We start from the raw sequence: 16,791 nt of genomic DNA, 5'->3' as shown, positions 1-16,791 counted from the left end.
GATCTCATGTTCAATCATAACCTCATCTCAGGCTTTGTACCCACTGAATGGCACACCGCGATGGTTATCCCACTCCACAAAGGGGAGCCACGATGGACCCCAGGAACTACCGCCCCATTAGCCTGACGAGCCTGGTCTGCAAGACCATGGAATGTATCATCATGGAACTCATAAACAAAGACATTGGTAATCTCCAAACACTGGACACTACCCAGTTTGGATTTATAAAAGGCAGATCATGTCTCCTAAACCTGATTGACTTCTTTGAAGCAGTCACCAAAGCCATAGATGAGAGTAAAATGGTTCACACAGCTTATCTAGATCTCACCAAGGCTTTCAACACCATCCCCACTCTGGAATTATAGATAAGCTCACTAAACTAGGTATAAATCCCTATGTCACAAGATGGGTTGCCAACTGGCTCACGGACAGAACCCACACTGTGAAAGTAGCAGATTCCAAATCCGACATCAGACCAGTGACAAGTGGAGTACCACAGGGTTCAGTCCTGGGTCCTCTCCTGTTTGGTATCCACTTCTCTAAAGTGCAGGCGAACACAGAAGGTCTTTGACTAACAAAGTTTGCAGATGACTGCAAACTAGGAGCCATCATCGAAACTCCTAACGATGTGGACAAACTACAAAAGGGCCTCACTGAGACAGATACCTGGTGTCAAAGCCATGGCCTGAAGCTCAATGCCAAAAAGTGTATTGTCACCCCCTTTGGTAAAAACTCTGTACCCATGAACTACCACATAGCTGGTAGTCTACTTAATGCCGAAAATGTGATAAAAGACCTTGGGACACAGGTGGACAGTAGTCTCTCCTTTGATAATCACATTGCCACAGTGGTCAGGAAATCCTTCTACATGGCTCATCTCATCACAAAAGGATTCTCATCCAGAAAAAAAGAGGTCATTGTTCCCCTCTACTCATCACTCATTAGACCCATTATAGAGTACAACGCCTCTTTTGGAATTTACCTCACAAGACATCTACAACAACTGGAAAAACCACAGAAATACCTCACAAAGAGGATTACTGGCCTCAAACAGATGCCCTATGCAGACTGTCTCAAAAAACTACAGCTTTACTCCATCGCATATCGCCTACTCAGGGGCGATCTCTTCCTAACATACAAAGCTATGTCAAACCCAGAGCTGTTAGACATGCTCCACTTAAAGAAATCCCAATCCCTCCGAGCTACATGCTCTAGGGACCTAAACCTTGTCACCACAATAAACAGAACATGCTGGAGAGATAGATTCCTGTCCCAGAGACTTCCCATACTCTGGAACAGACTACCTATCTATGTCAAACAGAGCTCCTCATTAGCACTCTTCAAGAAAAATCTTGATGATTGGATGGGAAATGGGAAATTCACCCCAGGGATCACTTCTGTGGCTCTGCTTGACAGGGGCACAGGAAAATAATTTTCTTGGGTGGCGAAAGCCAGGGTACATTTTTTGGCTAGGCTTGTATGGGCCCTAGGGCCGATAGCCTAGTACCTACCTATGAACCTATGAACCTCACATATCTTGTGAGTACTGGCTGACAAGACAGGCATGTCCACATGTCAATTACCAGTGTTATTGCCTGTCTATATGATGACTGTGGGCAACATGTGGCAATATAGCAATCGGCTCATGTACGCAGTCAATGCTCACCTCCTAACATACGACACTACAGCCTGTGGGAGATGCACATATGTAGCCATGCTGGAGGTAATGCTCTCTCCAACACAGACTTACCATGACAATCATGTGGGGATGTTAAACATTTGCAGCACACACCACTCATCACATAGTCTCAGTAGATCTCCACCACCACAGGCTACACATAGTAAGAGTCCCACCATACTACTCTATGTAGGCAACAGTGGCAGCCCCCATCACCAAACACAACACCAATTGCTTATAGGCCACAGACTCATGTGTGCCCATCAACTACAACCAATAGGGTGTTATAACATACACAACACACTAGTCATAGGTGACTCTGTAGGCGGTCACACTAAAGTCCCACTCAGCAGGCCACACAAGGTGATAGTCACTGACATCTGGCTATCGGGTAACAGGATCCACAATGTGACCTATGCACTCAGGTCACTCCTCAACACATACAATATGACTGTCATTCTCCATGTTAGTGTTAATGCCCAGAGATGTAACTTCCTGGACTGCATGTACAGGGACATGCAATAGCTCTCCAGTCTTGTAGCCCAGGCAGGTATCGACCTAGCCCTGAGAAGCATTTTGCGTTAGTCCTGACTGATGACACAGTGGAACAATGGAATTATTCACATCAACAGTTGCCTATGCATCTGGTGTCATTCCAAGTGTATCCAGTATCTGTCTGCTTTGACTGACATGGTGAACAAACCTTAATGCTTTGCCACAGATGTCCTGCACTTTTCGGCACTGGGATTATGGTTAACATCTCAAGCTCTTGCTGCTCCTATACTGCCTGTTTTAGACACATTTCAGACACATATTCACCACCTGAACAAGTACAAGCAAGCAAAACCTGAGGGTATTGTTACTCAATGCTTGACATCTCCATCTCACACGCACTCATCCGAGGCACTCCTTATAATGGACCACTTTGATGTCTCTGCAGTGACCGTGACCTGCTTCTAGACTCTGGAGAACACCCCTGTACTGACAGGCTATTACACAGACCGCACCTTTCAGTCATGTAACCAGGACCACAACACCCACAGCAGAGGTGTGTCCATATGTCACAGGGATGTACACATCTCCATGCTGGTGGCTTAGCACGATGCATCAGAGGCAATCCAAGTGCAACTAACTGTGGCCAGAACTGCTGTACAAATTGTAGCTTGAAACGGATTCCACAACATACCCCATGGTTAACATCCCTCATTTCTTGGTGTACTGGAAAGTAGGGTTCACACAGGAACTACTGATGTGACACTGACACTACCACACACCTAACTGTGATAACCTACTCATGTACCGACACATTAGGCCAACACCGTCGTGGGCTGATAAACTCCATTCGGCTGGGTCAACATATACATACCACCACCAAGGCCAACAATATCGTAGACCTGGACATTACCAACATGTGTGACTGGTGTAACACACCTGGGGTATCCCTCGTTGGTCAGTTCTGAACGTATGCTAATCGCCCTTGTTATCCACATCATGGCACCACACCCTTCACAAAAAACACAGTACAATATTTCTACAGGGCTAACTTCACGCTTTGTATGACAGGAGTAGAAAATGCCATGACACCTGTGCAGATGGACAATATAGTTACAAACGCAGAAACATTCCCAACTGCACTTCATTAGCACTTACACAACTGCATGGATCATGCTATCCCACACAGAGCCATGACAGTACCCACCACATAACAGACGCCCCTCTGGGGGTCCACTGCCATGGACATACTGCACGACAGGAGGAGACAGTTGCAAAGTAGGGTACACTCCCAGGGGTGGTGTAGCTCCCTAGTCAGCCTCAGTTGGATTCTGGGATCCCTTCTTACATCCACCAACACTAGCTATGTCAACATTACTGCGACACATTCAAAGGACTACCACTAAGCATTATGGAGGTATGTCACTACTCTCGATGGCAATACCCACATCTGCTCTGACATACAATGGGTAGGCAGACACATTACAGAACCGACTAATATTGGCAACAACCTGACAGCTAACTTTACACCCCTCTCACACCCTCATGGGCCCACATCTATACAGGATCAATGCAGAGTCCCTGCAGTCACACCTATGACATTCAGACCTGCTCTCTCTAAAGCCTGGAACACACACTCCATGTGACCATCCTACATCCCAGGCTGCGTTTTACACAAACCTCAGAATGACATGGATCCCCACTTGGGCACCAGATTCACTAGTAGCCTTGTATCAGGCATTGTGGACCCTGACTGGTGCACAGCAACAGTTATCACACTCCACTGAGGTGGCGCCACAATGGACCAGAGGAACTATTGCCCTATACACCTGACTAGACTGTTCTGCTAGTCTATTGAGAACAGCATCATGGAAGTCCTTCACAGAGACATTGTTGGCCTACACACCTTTGATACCACCCAGGTTGGGTTTTTTAGATCCACAACATGGCTCCTAAACTTGGTGGAGTCCTGCGAGACAGTTACCAAGGTCGTAGATGATGGTAAGGGGGGTCCACACAGCCTACCTTGTCCTCTCATTGGCTTTCAACACTGTTCACCATTCTGGTATTGTCACTATACACATCCACCTGCACAGCGGCCCATACATCCTGGGATGTTATGCACAGTGGCTCATGGACAGGACACACACAGTGAGGGTAGCATACCACAGTTCCTACTGTACATCAGTTACAATTGGCATACCCTAGTCCTCAGTCATAGGGACCCTTATGTTCGTTATGTACTTCCCTGAGGTACATTCCAGCACAGACAGACTTTCCCTGAATAGGTTTCCAGATGACTGCAAACTAAGGGCCATGATTGATTCACCAGCTAATATACACACCCTCCATACGGATATCACTGTGATGGATACCTGCCGTTGGTAACATGGCCTCAAGCAGCATGGCAGACGGTGCATAGACATACCCTTTGGATTACAACAATCACCCTGTGACTATCACATAGGTGGTGGTCCCCTACATAGATGAGACAGTATAAGGGATCGTACTACACACATAGATAGCACCCACTCCTTTGATAACCTATTGCCAAGAGGGCGTGGATATCCTTCTACATGGCCACCATAATCTGTAATGGTTTGTAGCTGGAACAAAGCCTGCTATTGTACCTCTATACTCCTGACTTATGAAACACATTCAGGGGTACAACACCCCTTTTGGGGTGTACCTTACGGGTCAGCAATGGCTTTAAATACCACAACATTAACACACCAACAGTATTACTCACCTCCAAAGGATGACGTATGCAGCACAACTACTGGAACCCAAACTGTAGTCATTTGCATACTTGGATGTGACCTCTGATAAACATACAAGGCCCATGTACACACCAATATTGATGGATATGCTCCACATAAGCAACATAAGTAAAGGCCACTAAGAGCGACATGCTCTGGGATATGTACCCAAACGCTACGATGAGTAACACGTGCTGGAGGAATACATTCCTGAAACAGACACTCAACATGCTTTGGAACATGATTCCTATGTACATTAGACAGGGACCCTCACTAGCACTCTTCATGAGGTACCTCGATGGGTGGATGGGGGACAGACATGTATGCCAGGGATTACTGCAGTGGCTGTACTGTACACAGGTGCAAGAAACAAATGGCTGTGCTGTTCAAAGACACAGGACAGTAACCTAGGGAGGTGCCGCCATTGACAACACTGTATTAGGGCTTACAAATGGACTTGGCCAGACAGCATAGTACCTAACTGTGAATCTATGACGCTATTACATGTCCTTTGTGCATGGATAATTGAGTAGCTCTTTCATTTCAATTAGCTATCATGCTGTTACACTGTCTGGTGACTACAAGACATATGTATCCTGTTAATGTGTATTATACAGTCCAATACACATACCTTCTGTTTGCATAATATATCAGTCATGCTATGTAAAATATTTGACTTATCTACCTACAATACTGTACTTTACACATATTTGAAACCATATCCCATGATGCAAGGCATAATTGCACAGTGGGACCACTTTAGGTATGTTATTCTCATTATACGCCCATACATATGCCTACTGTTACTGTATATCAACATACGCTATCCCCTGTTATGGCACATACTTGTTGGACATACCCTACCACCAACAGCAGCTGGAGTGCAATTGTTATGTTTAAAGCCCTTATGTAGCATCCCTTGTGGTGTCTGGGGTGTTTACCTTGTGGCCCACAGCAGTACACACAATTTCTACAAGCGTTATTATACTCAACAAGACATCACTACATAATACCTTTTCCCACTGTCTGCATTGCGTACACTTTCATTTATACAGAACAGGCACTACATACACTAACATACTGAGTGTTCTACATACCTTCTTAGTGGTCTGAGTATACAATGCTATTTGTGTTACACCTTTCCTCTTTAAACTATTCAATGGTATGAGCATACGGTTTGAATGTATGGCAAGCCATCATTTTATACTTGGATACCTGTAACATGTGGTATCCTGCCACCAATTGGTGTTCCAGAGTAAATTATTACATGCACATCAGCTGTGCAGCTACTCCATTGGCCAATTACATGGCAAAAGTGGTGTATAATTGAATACTCTTCTTGGGCATTGTCCTTTTGCCCTACCTTCGAGGTATTTGGTCTGGATGTATTATATTGTGATGAATTGCAACAGCTATATGGAGAGACCCAGATACTTTGAAATCATGTCCCCCGTGGATTGTGTGTGATGGCTACAGTAAATAGTTCTGCATGTGAATGTAGCTGTTATCTCAATCATCTGTTACGAGACTATTGCAAATGAAACCTGTAACATCGGCGTCTGTTCCATTGTACAACAGCAACGATTTCACATGGCGCCATTACAAGTGTGTCTCTCACAAGGTATGTCAACACTTCTGCAGATGTCATTGAGTGAGTGGATGTTTGTGATGTTATTACAGTCTGTATTGCAATTGTTTCAGCTGTGGGGCAGATGTAGGTGGGTGTACATAGCAGATAAAGGTTTCTGGGGACTGCATTTAAACATATTCCATATGTGTGTGGGGGCCCCTTCCCTAATTGAAGACCTGTCCTTTAGTAGACTAATACTATGGTTATTGCAGGCTTAGTCATTAAACCATTGTTAACTGGTTCCTACATAGCATGCAGGTGATGTTGATCCTTCAATCCCTCCCAAATACATCAATATGTACTGAACTGTTGCTACATGAAAGCTGTCTTGTGTATTTCTGTTACAAGTATTTGCACTCATTGCTGTTGTGTTGGTGACTCCTACTCTTTGTCCTGGGTTGCCACCTTTTCAATTGGCCATATTGGGACATTTGCTGGGCACACATCAGGGTCTAGAGGCCGGACGGACATAACTATTTCATGCAACTATTACTTCATATATCGGACATCACTATGTCCTACAATCACGATACATTTGCCCTTTTTAATATTTGTTGTCAGGACACAACTGCCCAAAGAGGGACTGTCCATCTCAAAGTGGAATGGGTAGTAACCGTATGCTTAAGGCCGGATATGACCACAACTACTGTAATAATCTACCTCCGAGTTTGCACGAACAGACCCACGATGCAAACACACACACACACACACACACACACACACACACACACACACACACACACACACACACACACACACACACACACACATACACACACACTACAGTCCCACGGAAACACACAATGCACTCTCAACACGAACTTACACACACTACAGCAATCGGAACTACACTTATACACAGTACCTACCTGGACCGCAGCACTAGCAGCGATAACTACATGTCCCCTGACATCGTGATAATATTACTCGTGGTTATACTGTTCAGGTACTGTGATCTTTCTGTCTTTCAGCCTCATGATTACGCGTGCCGGTATGTAAAGCATTCGGTAGTTGGCAGTATCCTATTCATTTGTACCTCCATGGTTGTGTACATGTCGTTAACCTGTCTTTATATTCACAGATATATGTATTTCCGTATATATCGACATACATATCTCTATCACCCTTTCTATCCCTATTATATATATGTATATGTATATATATATATATATATATATATATATATATATATATATATATATATATATATATATATATATATATATATATATATATATATATATATATATATATATATATATATATATATATATATATATATATATATATATATATATATATATATATATATATATATATATATATATATATATAGACAGGGAGAAGGAGAGAGAGTGTACACACCTTTCGTTGGGTACATGATGGTGTATTCTGTTTGCTAAACCCCGCACTTTTGTGTTCTAACCTGTCACAATACACACCTGCCATTGGTACATCTCGGGTAGCTTGGTGGTAGGTGAGTGTGTACATGGTTACGTGTTCTACTCCTGCCAGTGGTCGTTTTACCTCTCAGTGCAGGCACTGTTAGTACATGACTGAGTAATGCTGGGTTCACCTGTTCTGGACATCCATGACCGTGATCTGCACGGAATTTTGCAAAGCTTAAACCTGTTTTGCACATATCCGTGTAGTCCTGTTTAAACAACGCTTACTGTCACTTGCCGCCGCATTAACCCGCTAACATGTGCTTACACGTGCTCTAATGACCTACATCCACCATCCATTATTCATGCCATCGTGATTATGTTACGGACCTTGCATGACGTGGAACAGGGTACATACCTGACAAAGTCAGTGGCTTTACCACTTGGTTATCTGTTGTTTGTACAAGTGTTACTGGTGTTTTGTATGTGGACTGTACTATGGCTGTTCCTCCATACTGCAATCAAATGTGTAACTCAGTTTGTTTACATATGGATGATACCACTTCATGGTATGCCCAAGTGATGTTTAATGGATGTGCTCCAGCATTGGGAATCTATGTCAGAGTGAGCCGCACACTGTCATGTTCTATACCTTGACACAACCATAACTGGAGAATGCTGGGGTGGTGGATACCTGTCATGGGTACTCCCCATGCTTTGGCACTACATCCCTACTTACACTACATGGAGGCCCTCATTAACACACCGGGGAATCCATGCAGAGTAGGTGGGGTACAGTGGTTACACATGTGGATCCGGATATTGGCTCTGCTCCACAGAGGGACAGTTGGTAGACCGATGGGGTGGCGATAGCAGATACATTTTGCCTAGGCTGCTGCATAGCCTCTGACAATCAGGCATATACCTACCAATGTACCTAGGCACCTATACATACAGTATCAACATATGCTCTTAGCCTCTTTTACTGTTCAGGAGTTGACTTTCCTTGTTCCAATAGCTGTTGTGTGTACAATAGTCGAGGGCTGCCTATGTAGGATTCACACAGTAGGCCACCTATACATTACAATTTGCAGGTGGTCGTGTGTGTGTGTGCCATCCATTTTACTGTGTGTGCAGGTGGAGAAGTGTGTCAGTCCGTAGGGGCCTACACTGTCAGTGTATGGGCTATACGTTCCCTCTTTGCCAAGGCGTGGGCATATTGGGCACGCCTCTGTCTGCCTACTGGGGCTGGCACAGGGTGTTCGTGGTCTGAATCCCTCTGTGCCTGTGATGGCCTTGGCAATTGTGGTGGGCTGTGAGGGCCTTCACCATTATGTCCCTGCTGCAGCTGTTTCCGCAGGATCATATTATGTAGCATGGCACATACTATGAAGATGTGGGCACACATGCCTGGAGAGTACTGCAAGGTTCCACCAGATATGTCCAAGCAACGGAACCGTGATTTCAGCATCCCAAACAAATGCTCTATGATGATTCTGGTTTGTGCGTGTGCATCATTATGACGTTCTTGTATGGGTGTGTGTGCATTTCTGATGGGAGTCATAATCCATGGCTCCAGTGCATAGCCAGCATCCCCTACAAGGTGGCCATATGGGATGTCCCCCCTGACAAATACCTGATACAGCTGTGAGGCATGCCAGATGTGGGAGTCATGATAGCTTCCAGGGCTGCCAGCACACACATCCGTGATAATGCCCTGGGCATTGCACACGACCTGGTAGTTGATGGAGTGGTATCCCTTGCGGTTTATGTAGCGCCTACCATGGTCTCCGGGTGGAGACTTGATATGTATGTGCATGCAGTCTATTGCACCCAGTACCTCCGGGTAGTGTCCCACATGGTGGAAGAGACGCATATTGCTGGCCAACTCCTCCTGAGTTCGGGGGAAGTATATATGCTCACTGGCATGTGGTAACATGGCATCCAGGAACTGGTGGAGTACCCTGGATGCTGATGCCTGTGAGATCCCCATAATATCTCCAGTTGGCCTTTGAAAGGTACCTGTGGCTATTATTCTCAGGCTTACACATACCTTCGTGTCCACTGGGATGTGTTCCCCTCTGTTTGTTCTGGCTCTGAGGCATGGCTGACACAGCTCCACAAGTTACTGTAGGGTGTCCCTGTCCACCCTGTAATGCTCTACTATCTCCAGATCATGTAGCCCCTGGTAGATTACCCTTGGTCTGAACACTCTTCTCCTCCACCGGGGCCTGAGGTGGTTGTCAGCATCATTCTCCACAACACCTTCAGTCTCCAACACATGCTGATGAATTACAGCTATGGCAGCTCCCAACATGTACATTGTAAAAGTTCCCCATCTGTTTACACCAATGGTGCAGTGTTTGGGAATACACAAGTGTGTGTGAGGTGCCTTCACACTTAATACTATTGTGCTTTGAACACTGATAATGTCATAGGGTGTGTATGTACATTAGGAGCTGCAGGGTATCTTGTGTTTTGCCACAGATACTGCTATTGTGCTGCCTTTGGTGTTACATTACATTTAGCTGCTGTGGATTACCTCTTTCCCTTGCCTCCACTTTTCTTAACAATTCCCCTCCCATTGTCTGGCATGCATCCAGCAGCCTGCTTTCTTGTTTTGTACTTTCCTGAACCAGGATTGTCTTGCCAAATGTGTTCTATTGCCAATCTACTGCAAGTTTGCTTTGCTTGGTGGTTACTGTTCTCTTTTCTTTGCAATCCGACACCTCCCCTATCCTGTTCTGCAGGTTGCTGCTAGTTGCCTTGTTAGCTGGCGTCAATTGCCCACTATGAGTTAATAGGTGTTAATTGCGCGGTTGTACTCCTATTACCCTACTGTAGCATTTCCTTATTGTCTTCCCCATAAACTTCCTTTTTGGCCTGTGGTGCGCAGCGCGTGAGTCCGCTTACCGGGATTCGGGCACATTTTCATCCACATACACATGCGCTTTCGGGCACCATGTGTGCTCTCAGCTGAGCAAAGCTATACCTACATCCACGCCCCTGTCCTGCGGCTTTGCTTAGCAATGGGCAGCCCGGATTTGCATTGCTCCAATGTGCTTACAGCTGCAGTGGCACACCCCACTGCTCATATCATGTATTCCTACAGACCACTCCTCAGTGTTGTAGCGGTGTGCCGTATTGTACATCCTTAGGCCGGCGGGACATTTGCAATTCACTATTACTTGCCTCATTTGCATGGCATTGACTGCTAATTCATAGTTACCTTGCTGAATGATGTCACAGGCCCTTAGCAACCCTTACAGCTTGGTTGTGATGTAGCATGCATACCATTGTCTATTATAGTGAAATCATGATTTTTGTTACATTGCTATTTTATGACATTTGTATATATTTTCCTTGTGTTCCCGTTTGCACACACATGCCCTACGGTTGTCCTTTGTGTTACTGTGGCCATGGCATTAAATGTTATTTTGTATGTGTTGTGCATCTTTTCATATGCCATTAGCTGTATATTTAGTGATTGGCATATGTTAACTTTGTTATACATGAGTCTGGTCCACTTCTGTGGCTACGATGTTCTGTTTGTCAACATGTAAACCGTTTTTTTTTTTTTTTTGGTTTACATTTCTGTAGGCTTACGCTACGCCTATGCCACTTCATGAATCACTATGTATCTTCATTTGCATGCTGCAGTACGGCACATGGGGTGACTTGCATGCCTATGCCGGGAGCTGTGCAGATCTGGCGTACACCGGTAGTGCACGTGGAATTCGATCATACCTGAATTACTCGGCGGCCATATTTGGCGTTATACTGCCTACGCTATGCCTGCACCTGGCAGAAGCTTCATGAATGAATATTTAGAGAAAAAAATAAATATAAATGAGTTGAATGAGATTACAAAAGATATTAACATAAATTCAGCCACAGGGTTAGATAGGATTTAATATAATATGTATAAAGAAATGAAAGACTGGCAAAAATTGGTATGTACACAAGTTATGAATGAATGGATGAAAACAGGGATTAAGGACAAGGAAAGTTGTATGAGGATTTTAAATTTCATATTTAAAAAAGGAAATAAATATGAGATAAAAAATTGGAGACCCATAACATTAAATATTAAGAACTATACATTTTTTTATGAGAATAATAGCTAAAAGATTACAATGTAAAATGGAAATGTTATATGACCAAAATTTGTTTGGAAGAAAGGGAAAGGGAAGTCAGGATTTGTTGTGGATAATAAGAGAAATAATTGATGAGATTATTAATGAAAAAGTAGAAGTAATGTTTATGTATGTAAGTAAGGCATATGATAATATACAATATGAATCATTATGGAGAATTTTGCAGGCATATAACATAAGTGACAAAATATTACAAATTATTAAATCAATATATGAAAAAATTATGTGAAATTAAAGATAAATGGTTGGCTTGGGGAAGATGTGAAAATAGATTGTAGACAGTGCAGCGGTTGCATTGTTGCCTTACAAGAGGTTCTCTGGTTTGATTCTTGACTGGGGTGCCTTCTGTGCAGAGTCTGCCTTTCTCACCTGCATTTGTTTGGGTTTTCCCTGGGTGCTCCAGTTTCCTCACACATTACAAAGGCATGCGGCACTATAAAAAATATTAGTAGTAACATTTTAGGAGTGTTACGTTAATGAACTATCCTAAACAAGCTGAAGGTGGTTGAGCTTATTCATAGTATTTAGCACAGTAACTTGATTCTATCCCAAAAAAAAAAATAGAATTCAAAAGAATATTTAACTGTCAGGTGGACTGAAATGCACAAGGTATAATCTATAATGTGTGTGCAGGTCAGGCTGGAAGTTTCCACGACTCCCACATATGGCAGATCTGTGACCTGTACCTAAGGTTTTTAAGCAATGACTTTCCATAAGGACAACTAGTGGCAGTTTCAGAATATGCATTGAAACCTTGGCTCATGACTCCCATGAGAAACCTACATAATCCCACTGATCAAGGTTGCAGTAATGCACATGCACAGAATAGAAATATCATAGAGCATGCATTTTGCCTGCTGAGGTCATATTTCTGTCTAGATGCATTTGGAGGTGCCCTGCTTTATGATGTTGCCACCTCTGCCAAAATACCTACTGTGTGTGCCATCTTACATAACATCATACTCAGAAAACAGTTGCAGCAGGCTGCCTCAGGACATAGACTGCAGTTCTCAGCACCACAGTCAGGGCCAGCAGAAACAAATGAAGAGTCAGATGAGGAGCCTGCAGCTGGGGACAATGATGGCAGCAAAAGACATGCACAATATGCTGTGGTACTGGCTAAAAGGCACTAAGTATTAAACACACTGACTACTTAAGGAAAAAATACAGGAGCTAAGTACATATAAACATTAACTGTGATGCCTGTAAATGTACCGGCCTTTACTTACCCATGTAATGGCTGGCTATATTGAGCATCAGACATAGGTAGCTCTTGCCTATGATATTGTCAGCAACAGTAACAAAGGTGAGTGATGAACCTGAAATAAACAGATATTACTTACCTATGTTTATGTACTGTACTTCAGTAAAAACAAACTATGATCAGTTGTACAGGAATGTCATAAGCACTATATATGACTAATATATTCAACAAATACAGATCAAACCAGCTATGAACTTTTAATTGGAACACAAATATTGTTTCTGCATATATATTATGTTTCCAACCTGTGCATCAAGCCTAACACTAAGCAGCTGCATGTAAGACAGAAGCACAAGGGTAAGGCAATGCCACTATCATCTGCACATGTAGGTGAGCAAGCTTAGATATAGAACCTTATAACCTTAATTACCAGTGAAGAGATAATTAGTTAAGACACAAATGAGAATTTAAAATCCAATGGTAGAAAGAAAAAAGGGATTACCTCAAAACATTCTTGGCCTGCTCACTACTATGCATCAGAAATAAGTAGCCTATGTCAGATACCCCAGCATGAATCAGGACAATCTCAACGTCATCTGCAAAATGGGCAGAGAAAGCAGTTCTAAGTAAGTATAATGTGAGGAGGGGTTTTCAGGAGGGTAAGGCTGATACAAATGAAGTATGTGTGCATTGGAGAGATGAGGTCAGAAGAAGAAGAATGCACTGTCAGTGTTAGTATCTCCAGATGCGAAGAAGTCATTTTAAGAATATTAAGATTATATGTGTGGTATCATGGTCAATGTGTAGATTAGCGTGTTTGAGTCTGCAGGAATAAAACCAAGGAATTTATGCTAGCACTACACCCTAGCACCCTGGACAAGTGTGTGACATGCATGGTAAAGGATCCAGTTTATCACTGACACCCTGACCACATGAACTACCTCTGTCAAGAGTTGCACTGCTTTTTCTATGACCCTGTTTAAAAGTCAGAGTGCTACATGAACATGAATGATGACTGCTGGATAAGCTGTCATCATGACTATATCCATGACCATGTGGTTAAAAACATCTAGGTGTGGACATATCCAATACTGACAGAGCAGCTGAAGTAATATCACTTTAGGAGCAGGATCTGGCATGGCCACAGCCATGTTGGCTAACATCTGGTGATGTAGCAGCTGTTTGGTCCCATGAATGCTGACTCTCCCCAGAAGACATTCCATAACAGACACTGCATGGTCCAATATATCATTCATCTGGTCTAAGGAGTTTAACACACAGTTCAGGCAATCCTGCATGTCAGAATGCATGACGCGCAGTACTCTGACTATATCTTCCAAGACTCTGGTGGAACTTGCCTGTGCCTCCACAACAGCCCTGCACCTATGATGGGTGGCAGATACTGACACACTGACATTAGGGGGAAGGCAGTTAGCATGGCTCCTCTGAGCACCTCTACTGATAGCCCTATGTAGTACTTCACCCTCATGAAGGCTAGGGAGAGATTCTGCCAGCTCTGCATGTGGGGGTAACCACACTACCCCAATCAATCATGTCCCCATCAACCTGTCTTCTCTTAGATGGTCCTGTGTCATGAGTATGCATATGACTGTGAATATTCTGTTGGGAGTGATTGTGGGAGCCACCACTTCTGTGTTAGATTGATTCTATGTAACCCCAGAATGTGCCTGTTCATCACTGTCATCCTTGTCAGAGACTACTGATCCTTCAACTTCAGGTAGTTGGACCTCCACAGTGGTGGTAACAGCCTGTGAATACCTCAAGAAAACAGAAAATAGAAGAAATACAAACAATGATTACAGTATAATACCTAAACCTTAATAAAGCAACAGCACATACAAATGCAAATAACCTTTACAGTACTAAACACACACACACACACACACACACACACACACACACACACACACACACACACACACACACACACACACACATATATATATATGTTTGTATATGTATATTTGTGTGTGTGTGTGTATATATATATATATATATATATATATATATATATATATATATATATATATATATATATATATATATGGGTCTACTTTGTTTGCCCGAACTTAATGGGATATGCCCCCTTCCCCACTGCAGTGCGACCCTGGAGTTAGAATATATAGTTAGGGGGATGTGGAGGGCACAGCCCCCCACAATGGGGGGGTGTGGGGGGGTAAAGCCCCCCACTTGCACTTCTGTTACTGAAGAATATTAAAGCAAAACTAAGCATTACATTACACACCCTAACCCTAACTCACTTAACCTGCCCCTAAACCTAAAGTCTGTCACTATCGCACACTTACCTGACCCGCACCCTACCCTAATGTCTGTCACTATCACACACTTACCTTATCCACACCCTGACCTTAACGTACATCCCTATCGCAAACTTACCTTAACATGTCGGTGTTCTCAACATCAGGATTCTCAACTGTCTGTCTTCTCCATTGTCGATCTTCCGGTGTTGGTGTTCTCGTCATCGGTGTTGTGCACTTTTGGCATTTTCAGGCAGACCTAGATATATATATATATATATATATATATATATATATATATATATATAAATATATAAACACTAAGAACAAAAAATGAATGCCAATACAATGTGCAGGTGGTCATTGTACCTGAATGCTAAGGGTAGTTTGTTTGTTTGTGTCTTTTGGCTTTTCCCGGTTAGGGGTCGCCACAGCGGAACTCCGGTCCGCTAATGATTGGCAGTTGATTTTTACGTACCGGCTTGCCAGGCCTGACACACAACTTCAATGAAGGTACACCCATTCACGCATGTCTCCACGCAGAAGACGCTCTAGCTGAGAATCGAACCGGACAGCGTCTTACTGTGAGGCGACAATGCTACCGCATCACCAATGCTAGAGGTAGTATAAGCACAAAATGCAGGACAACTGAAGTAAAACCTTAAACTTCTAATATTTTATATATAATTGAATGACATACCTGGAGCACCACAAGCTGATATCCTGTTGTTGTCTTCCAGCTCTCCCATGTCTGTTACAGCATGGTGAAACTCTTCTGCACTTCCTGAATCCCTTACAGTTGACAGGAGCTCCTACATTTCATTGAGTGGTGGTTCAATTGTAGGCTCACCACCAGTAGCTATTCATTCCCATGGCATAGCCTTGGCTCTGATATTAACTTTTATCACTAGCCCTTTGTCTGACACTCTTGTAGACATGGCTCTGGCACCCACAGTATTCACATCATTGACCACCTGCTGCCAGACACAGTCATTGAAGGTCTTATTGACTAATTGAGGATCTATGAGATGTACCCCATGGAGACAGAAGGTGTGGACTATGTCCTCATTCTCAGCATATAAGAATGGAAGTTTCCATGGGACTGACCACTTCTTTTTTGATTTTGGTGCCATATCCCTGTTGTGATGTAAAAAGGAAAAAAGAAAAAAGATATCAGCTACAAACAATATAACAGGGGGTGGGGGTT

This window comes from Protopterus annectens, chromosome 2.part1, assembly GCF_019279795.1.
Source record: "Protopterus annectens isolate FY-2018-M chromosome 2.part1, PAN1.0, whole genome shotgun sequence".
NCBI classification, from domain to species: Eukaryota; Metazoa; Chordata; order Ceratodontiformes; family Protopteridae; genus Protopterus; species Protopterus annectens.
Note: the sequence above shows the minus strand (reverse complement) of the source record.